Raw genomic sequence first — 9603 nt, forward strand, 5'->3', positions numbered from 1 at the left:
CAATTTTGTGAAAACATGTAGGAGATAATAATTCGAGTGAGAAAAATATGACACTGGAGGTTTGGGGATAGATATTTCTACATAAGCAATGGGTTCAGAGGTGCAAAAATATAGCAGTAGACCTTTTTTATGTATAGATGAGGAATCTGTTCAAAGAGATTAAGTAACTTGTGCTAGGAGCTATAATAGTAAGTGGTGGAGCTGGGATTTGAACTGGCTTATCTGACTTGGAAGCTTCCCCTTTCCCCAGTATATCTCCCCAGTTTTTGTATTCCTCTCCTTACTAAACTGCTTAGATACTCAGTGTAATAGAAAGGTAAAACTTGAAGAGTCCTGTCACCCTACATCTGTATATAAAAGGTTCACCATTCTACTTCTTCCTTTGAGCTCTCACATGTTGACTAATTGCTAAATAGCACCTTGAGAGGAGCAGACAGAAGTCCCAGAGGCACCCACTGGGGTGGAGAGGGGATTTGGAAAGGTTATCCCTTTTTAAAAAATATGTATTTTTTATTGAGTTTAGGGAGGAAGGGAGAGAAAGAAACATTAGTGATGAGAGAGAATCATAGTTCAGCTGCCTCTCCCCACTGGGGATTGAGCTCATAGCCTGGGCCTGTGCCCTGACTGGGAATCAAACCGTGATCTAGTTCATAGGTTGACACTCACCCACTGAACAATGCTGGCCAGGTGAAAAGTTACCCTTTTTTTTTTTTTTAATACAAAGATTTCAGAAATTTTCCATTCAGATTATGATTATTTTCATTTTCTCTTTGCTTACCTATATGTCCCAATTTTCCCACAGAACACATAAGTTCAGAAAAATTCCTGTTCAGCCAAAACCAGTTTGGCTCAGTGGATAGAGCGTTGGCCTTCGGACTGAGGGGTTCCAGGTTCGATTCCTGTCATGAGCATGTACCTTGGTTGCGAGAACATCCCCAGTGGGGAGTGTGCAGGAGGCAGCTGATCGATGTTTCTCTCTCATTGATGTTTCTAGCTCTCTATCCCTCTCCCTTCCTCTCTGTAAAAAATCAATAATATATATATATATATATATATATATATATATATATATGAAAAAAGAAAGAAAATTTTCTGTTTATTCAAATAAGACTAGTAGCTTTAGGGTAGTTTTATTCCCAGAACTTCCTTGGTCTTCAGAAAGAACTCATCCAACACTAAGGTGAAAATACTATAAACTATGTTATGAACTGAATGTTTGTGTGCCCCACCCCCACCCCAATTAATGTTAAAACCCTAATCCCAAATGAGATGGTTATACTAGGTGGGGCCTTTGGGAGGTAATTAGATTTAGATGGGGTCATGAAGTATAACCTCCAATATGAGATTAATCCTATCTAATAAAAAGCAAATATTCAAATTGACCATCATGCCATCACAAAGATGGCATACTTGGAGCCACAAAATGGCATCACCCAGTCCCCTCAGCCCTGCTGGAGTCCCACAGTTCTTTCAGCCCAGCTGGGCATATGGTGCAGCCGGACCCTCCTTTAGGCCCCCAGCCACCCAGGGTCAGTTCAAGGCATAGACAAGCCTTGGATGTTGGCTGCCCTGCCACCTAAGGCAAGCCTTGGAAGGTGGCTGCCTAGCCACCCAGGCCCACCCGAGGCTCAGGTAACCTGGGCTGGCTGAGGCTTGCACTGCTGGCAGTGGCAGCAGCAGAGGTGTGATGAGGGTGTCGACTTCCCCTGGTCCCTGGGTCACCTCCCACCCCTGAGGGTTCCCAGACTGTGAGAGGGGGCAGACCGGGCTGAGGGACCCCCACTCCAGTGAATACTAGAGGCCCAGTACATGAATTTTCATGCACTGGGCCTCTAGTATTTTATTTTTTAAAATATATTTTATTGATTTTTTTACAGAGAGGAAGGGAGAGGGATAGAGAGTTAGAAACTGATGAGAGAAACATTGACCAGCTGCCTCTTGCACACCCCCTACTGGGGATGTGCCTGCAACCAAGGTACATGCCCTTGACTGGAATCGAACCTGGGACCTTTTAGTCCACAGGCCAACACTCTATCCACTGAGCCAAACCGGTTTCGGCGGCCTCTAGTATTTTAAATAAATAAATAAACAACCTCATTTTTTCTGAGTTGCCGTACCCAGGATCCCTTACTTACATACTTCACTTACCCTTTTAAGGAAACTCTCTTATCCGTTCATATCTTTCTTAAGGTGCACAGAACTGGAAAACAGTTTGCATAGTAGGGTGGTCAGTGAAGAAGATGGTGGGAACACTTACCTACCTAGCTTTGCACACTGCTGTATAGATGGAATGTCTAAGGTGACATCAGCCTGTTCTGGCAGCTGGTCACAGCTGTCTCATGGCACCCAGTCATTTGGTCAATATGAGGCAGCAGAGGTTTCTATGTCTTAGTGTCATGAGACCCTGTTTCCCCAAAAATAAGACAGTGTCTTATATTAATTTTTTCTCTCAAAGTTGCGCTAGGTCTTATTTTCAGGGGATGTGTTATCTTTCCATGTGCTAGGTCTTATTTTCGGAGGATGTCTTATTTTGGGGGATACACGGTGCTATAGTTGGGCCAGGAAAAGGCTGAGAGATTTCTTCTTCTTTTTTTTTTTTTTTTTTTTTTTTTTTTTTAATATATATTTTATTGATTTTTTTACAGAGAGGAAGGGAGAGAGATACAGAGCTAGAAACATCGATGAGAGAGAAACATCGACCAGCTGCCTCCTGCACACCCCCTGCCGGAGATGTGCCCGCAACCAACGTACATGGCCCTGACCAGAATCGAACCTGGGACCTTTCAGTCCGCAGACCGACGCTCTACCACTGAGCCAAACCGGTTTTGCCTCTTCTTCTTTTTTAAGAAATATGTTTTTGTTGATTTTTAAATATATATATATATTTTTTTATTGATTTTTTTAACAGATAGGAAGGGAGAGAGATAGAGAGCTAGAAACATCGATGAGAGAGAAACATCGGCCAGCTGCCTTTTGCACACCCCCTACTGGGGATGGCCAGCTGCCTCTTGCACACCTCCTACTGGGGATGTGCCCGCAACCAAGGTACATGCCCTTGACTGGAATCGAACCTGGGACCTTTCAATCCGCAGACTGACGCTCTACCACTGAGCCAAACCTGCTTCGGCTGTTTTTGTTGATTTTTAGAGAGGTAGGGAGAGGGAGAGAAAGAGAGAAACATTGATGCAAGAGAGCAACATCAAGGGATCAAGCATACAACCTGGGCATGTGTCCTAATTAGGAATCGAACTAGTGACCTTTTGGTGCACAGGACGACATACAAGCAACTAAGTCACACCGGCAAGGGCAAGATATTTCTTCTTATTTAAAAATAATCTCTAGAACAGAGGAGCAATTTTATCTTCCACCTCCATTTGATGTCACTGTCTACCCTGTAGTGTCTTCCTGAGGCATCTTAGACCTTAGGGACTGGAAAAGTAGTTGAAGAGGAAGGCAGTGGAGGGGCAGTCTTTGCTAGCTTTCAGAATTAAAAGTTTGAATTTATGCTCTTGCCTAAAATTAATTCTTAGAATATTTATTAACTATTAATCACATACTAATTAAGCACCAAGCTAGGTACTGGTGATACAATGGTAAACATAACAGACATGGAGCTTATGAAATCTGGTTGGGAAATATATTAACTCAATAATCACATAAATATAGAATCCTAAAATACTTGAAGAGAAAAGTAGAAGATTCTATAAAAAGATATACTAGAAAATCTGATCTAGTTTGACCTAATCTTCAAATCCTTGATGAGGTGACACTTGGGTTTTCAAAGGAAGAGTATGAGTTAACTGGGCGAAAGGGGTGGGATCAGTTTGGATGGGAAAAGCATTTCATACAGGCAGAGAGAATAGTGTTGGAAGACCGTAGGCAGGAATGAGGTTACGAGGTTGATTTTATCACAGTTGTACATATTAATAGTAACATATAGCAGGCTGTCAGTTAGGAGATGGGTTTGTCAGTTAAGGGATGGGTAAGATAGAGAATTTATTCCATTTTATGGACCAGATGGCAGGGAGGAAAAACCCGGCCCTCACAACACAAGGATATCAGTACATACATGATTATATCCACATCCTCAGGTGGTTGTTGACTTTGAATCAATATTAAGCTCAGATTAATCTGGCAGCATTCTCCTTCATTACCCCTTGTTGGCTCCAACGCCATGTTTTTATACCTACCCCACACTGGGAAGCACCCTACAGGCAGGAGCTGAGGTTAAGAGCTCCTTGGGTGTGGGGTTTGCTGTGGCTGTCTGATTCACAATGACCTTGCACGAGTTCCAGCTGGCTCTAGGAATGGACAAAACAAAAAGTGACAAGCACGTGAATGCTAGGGATGCCAGGTCAGTCACTTCCTGTTTGTTGCACATCTTTTAAGTTCAGCACCAAGGTGACAGCCAGGGCAGAGTTCACAAATCGGAGCTCAGCACTTCTGGGCAGAGAACTCCTTGTCAGTGGTGCCATCTGCAGGGCATTAAGGAATTTGCCAGGAATTTGATGGGATTGGGAGGGGGAAATGGCATCTAACCTCTCTCCCTCAAGCCTCTTATTCTGAATGTGTCTCTAAATCACAATCCTGGTCCTTCATAGGGCTGAAAGACCCTTATTGCCTCAGATCTTGTGGCAGGCAATATTTAAGGCACCTGGACCTACAAGGCAGGACACTGGGCTGTGGTATCACTTCCTTTTTTCCTCCCTATTAAATCTGTCATCTGCACCTGGCTGGTGTGGCTCAGTGGTTGAGTGTCCACCCATGAACTGGGACAGTGGTTGGCAAACTGTGGCTCTTTGGCCCCTTGAGTTTTTAGCAAAGGCCAGCTTAGGAGAACCCTAATACCCTAATTAAGTTAATAACAATGTACCTACCCATATAGTTTAAGTTTAAAAAATTTGGCTCTCAAAAGAAATTTCAATCATTGTACTGTTAATATTTGGCTTTGTTGACTAATGAGTTTGCCAACAACTGAACTAGGAGGTCAGATTTTGATTCTTGTTTGGAGTGCTGAGTTATAGGCTCTATCCCAGGTTGGGGGCAACTGATTATTCTCTCTCATCATTGATGTTTCTATCTTGCTTTCCCTTCCTCTCTCTGAAATCACTAAAAACATATTTTTAAAAAATTAAAATCTGTCATCTGCAAATAAGTGATGCTAAGCCCTGACCAGGTAGCTAAGCTGGTTGGAGCACATCCCTATATGCCAGGGTTCAATCACCATTCAGGGGGGCACATAAAGGAATCTACTAGTGAATGCATAAATAAGTGGAACAGCCCTAGCTTGTTGGCTCAGTGAATAGAGTGTCAGCTTGCAGAGTTAAGGGTCCCAGGTTAGATTCCGGTCAAGGGCATGTACCTTGGTTGCAGGCACATCCCCGCTGGAGGGAAGTGCAGGAGAAGGCAGCTGATCGATGTTTCTCTCTCATCGATGTTTCTAACTCTATCCCTCTCCCTTCCTCTCTGTAAAAAATCAATAAAATATATTTTTAAAAATTAAGTAATTAAAAATTTTTAAAAATGAAGCCAAGAATGCTGGATTGTGAAGGTATTTAAGCATTCTGGTGTTAAAAAAAAAAAGTGGGAGGGCCCCAGCTGGGTGGCTCAGTTGGTAGGAATGTTGTCCCATACATCAAAAAGTTTGTAGGTTTGATTCCTGGTTGGGCACATACCTAGGTTACAGTTCAATCCCTGGCCCAATCCCTGGCCTAGTGTGAACAGGAGGCAACTGATTGATGTGTGTGTGTGTGTGTGTGTGTGTGTGTGTTTTCTCTCTCTCTCCCTCCCTCTCTTCCTCTAAAATCAATAAGAACATATCCTCAGGTGATAATAAAAAATAAATAAATAAGTGAGTGGGTAGTAAATTGAAGATGTTGATGTTAAAGTTAATTCTCATTATTATTATCCTTGCCATCTCTAAGTAAGCCCTCATTAGGCTTTTACTTCTATTTCTTTCTTTTCTGAGTAAATGGCTCTTTCTTGACATCTTGGCTTAGGATGCGCTGCTCATCTCTCAAGCTTGGACATACATCTCTAAGCTTACAAGCCCAAGACTCCATTGCCCTATTTGCCACTCCCTACTGAGAAGGGCAGGGTGGAAATCTATAGTGTAAAAGGGAAAATAGGGCCAGAAGATTGAGAACCTGCCTAGTGACAGAACAAGAGGTCAAGTGTTTCTATCTGTTCCCTAGGCCTCTCCACTCTGAGACTCACCTCAGGAATTGCTTAAAGAGTCTTGGGCCTGTCCTCTCTGGATGTGGTGACTTCAGTTTAGGTATTCACCATGGTCCAGCATTTGACATACCATCAGAGGCTGTCCTACAATACAGCCTCTAACAAAACTAGACTGTCCCGAACCCCTGGTAATAGAATTGTTTACCTTTATACCTATAAAGAAGGTCGGGAAAGCACCAAAATCTGCATGTGGTGTGTGCCCAGGCCGACTTTGCAGAGCTTGTGCTGTGAGTCCTAACGTTCTAATGAGATTGTCTAAAATGAAAACAAACAAACAAACAAAAAACACGTCAGCAGGGCCTATAGTGGATCCATGTGTGCTAAATGTGTCCATGATAGGATCAAGCGTGTTTTCCTTATTAAATAGCAGAAAATCATTGTGAAAGTGTTGAAGGCACAAGCACAGAGTCCAAAAGCTAAATAAATTTAAAAATGAAGCTTTTTTGAGTAATAAAAACAAAAGTCTCATTCTGTTATAAAAGAGAGACAATTAAAGAGAGAGAGAGAGTGTGTGTGTCCTGGGCCTGGCCTGGCCACTGTGGCTCAGTGGTTGAGCATGGACCTATAAACCAGGGGGTCGCTGCTTGATTCTGGTCAGAACACATGCCTGGGTAGGGGGCTCGATCCCCAGTGGGGGCATGCAGGAGGAAGTGGATCAGGGATTCTCTCTCATCATTGATGTCCCCCACCTCTCTCTGTGAAATAAAAAAAATAAGGTAAGAAGAATCTGGCCTAAGAAGGAAATAATCATTATTTTTACCTCCCTTGGAGCATTCTGTGGGCCATAAGCATTACTAGGCACAGTGCTTGCTGCTGGAGCAAAGATGTAGATAATAAGACCCCAGTACTCCCCTAAAAGAATGCTTGATAGCATTTCCTGGGTGCCTTAGCATGTCATTTAGCCATCTCTGCCATTCATACACTTGGAATTTCATGCCACTGAAGGCTTTGATTATTGCTAGTCAAATACTAGTCATTTTATTTTTTTAATAACTGCATTTTAAAAAATGTATTGATTTTAAAGAGAAGAAAAGAGAGAGAGAAACATGGATTTGTTGTTCCACTTATGTATGGATTCATTGGTTGATTCTTGTATGTGCCCTTACTGGGGATTGAACCTGAAACCGTGGTGTATTAGAGCGATGCTCCAACCAACTGAACTTCCCAGTCAGGGCTAGACATCATCTTGATAAATAAGATGATTGAGTACAGAGGTAAATACTGAATTTTAGAAGCAAGTTGGAACAATAACCAAATAATTAAGGTATAAAGGGGATAGGATAGTTGAGGAGTGTGAATAGGTGTCTTCTAAAGGATAGCTTAAAAGACAATAAAAAAATACTGAAATTCGAGTTTGAACTGTAGAAAATGGGAACATACTATGGTTTCTATCTTGCCCCCTCTTGGATCGCTCATTCTGGGGGAAGCCTACTGCCATATTGTGGACACTCAAGGAGCCCCATGGAGAGGCCAGTGTGAAGAACTAAGGCCACCAGCCAACAACTAGCGCTAACTTGCCAGGCATGTGAGTGAACTACCTTGGAACTGTTAAGTGTCAGATGACTTCACCCTTGTGAGAAATCCCAAGACAGACCATCAAGCCAAGCTGCTCATGAATTACTGACCCTCTGAAATTGCATGAGGTAATACACTTTGTTTTGAGCCACAAAGTTTTTGAGCAATTTGCTATGCAGTAACAAGTAACAAATCACAAACACCGCCAAAACCGGTTTGGCTCAATGGATAGAGCGTCGGTCTGCAGACTGAAGGGTCCCGGGTTTGATTCCGGTCAAGGACATGTACCTTGGTTGTGGGCACATCCCCAGTGGGGGAGGGGGGGTGCAGGAGGCAGCTGATTGATGACTCTCTCTCTTCCTCTCTGTAAAAAATCAATAAAATACATATATTTTTTTAAAAATTATAAACACATATGTGCCTACAACCCAAGCTTGTCATCTTAACATTTGCCTTATTACATAAAATTTTTCCTTTTTCTTGTTGTTGTTAATCCTCACCAGAGGATATTTTTCCATTGATTTTTAGAGGAAGTGGAAAGGAGATGGAGAGACAGAGAGAAATGTCAATGTGAGAGAGATTGATTAGTTGCTTCTGGCATGAGTCCTGACCAACCAGGGCCAGGGACAACTCGGCAACCAACCAAAGTTCATGTCCTTGATCAGAATTGAACCTGGGACTCTTCAATCTGCTGATGCTCTATCCACTAAGCAAAACTGGCTTTTTTTTCTTAAAAAAGCAATGGTCCCCCACCCCAAAATAAAAATATTACAGTTGAAACACTGGCTTCTTAATCCTGTTCCTGCCTTGTGCCTCAGAACTCTGAAAAACATCATGGCACCTTTTACATTGAGTATTGCTTGCCTCTGCATTGGTTTGCTGCTGCTTACTAGGCTCTACCCTAACTACCTTTCCCTCGTTTTGCAGAAAAAACTGGGACATTTCAAACATTTTGAGATGGTCTTCCCACTGAATTAACTCAAAACCACAATTCCTATTTGGTTATTAACCCAGTTTAAAGCCTTGGCATTTGCCCTCCCCTAGGGGCTGTGGTGGCTCCACTTGTGTTGCTATGCTAGGCCAGCTGTGCTACCCATCAGAGCTTTCTTTCTTAAAAAAAACCAAAACACATACATTTTTATTGATTTCAGAGAGGGAGACAGAAACATCAATAATGAGAGAATCATAATTCGGCTGCCTCCTGCATGCCTCCCACTGGGGATCAACCTAGGCAGTGCCCTTGACCGGAATCAAACCTGGGACCCCTCAGTCCTTAGGCTGATGCTTTATCCACTGAGCCAAAACGGCCTGGGCAGAGCTTTCTTTTTTAAATGTCTATGCCAGTTCAGATTGTTTCCTTCAGAAGCCAGGGTACAGCTATTTTGTAGATATAGAGTGGGTCAAAAGTAGGTTTACAGTTTGAGTGCACTAAAATTTTTAATAGTTATGTTTCTGATTTTAGAGAAACATCAATGAGAATCATTCATCAGTTACCTCCTGCATGCCCCCTACTGGGGATCAAGCCTGCAACCTGGGCATGTACCCTGACCAGGAATCTGACTTCCTAGTTCGAGGGTTGATGCTCAACCTGAGCCACAGCAACAGGGCATGAAAAGCTTATTTTTAGAGAGGAAGAGGAAGAGATAGAAACATCAATGATGAGAATCATTGATTGGCTGCCTCCTACATGCCCCCTACTGGGGGATCAAGCCTGCAAGCCAGGCATGTGCCCTTGGCCAGATTCAAACCTGGGATGCTTCAGTCTGCAGGCTGATGCTCTATCCATTGAGCCAAACTAGCTAGGGCATGAAAACCTTGTTTTCCATACAAACTGTAATCCTACTTTTACCC

General features: G+C 42.7%; 1 pseudogene; it reads left to right on the top strand.

The window, feature by feature from the left end:
• The first annotated feature begins 6234 nt into the window (after positions 1-6234).
• LOC118729380 lies at positions 6235-6713 on the top strand (annotated as a pseudogene).
• Positions 6714-9603: the final 2890 nt, after the last annotated feature.

Source organism: Pipistrellus kuhlii, unplaced genomic scaffold, assembly GCF_014108245.1.
Source record: "Pipistrellus kuhlii isolate mPipKuh1 unplaced genomic scaffold, mPipKuh1.p scaffold_m20_p_3, whole genome shotgun sequence".
Classification (NCBI taxonomy): Eukaryota; Metazoa; Chordata; class Mammalia; order Chiroptera; family Vespertilionidae; genus Pipistrellus; species Pipistrellus kuhlii.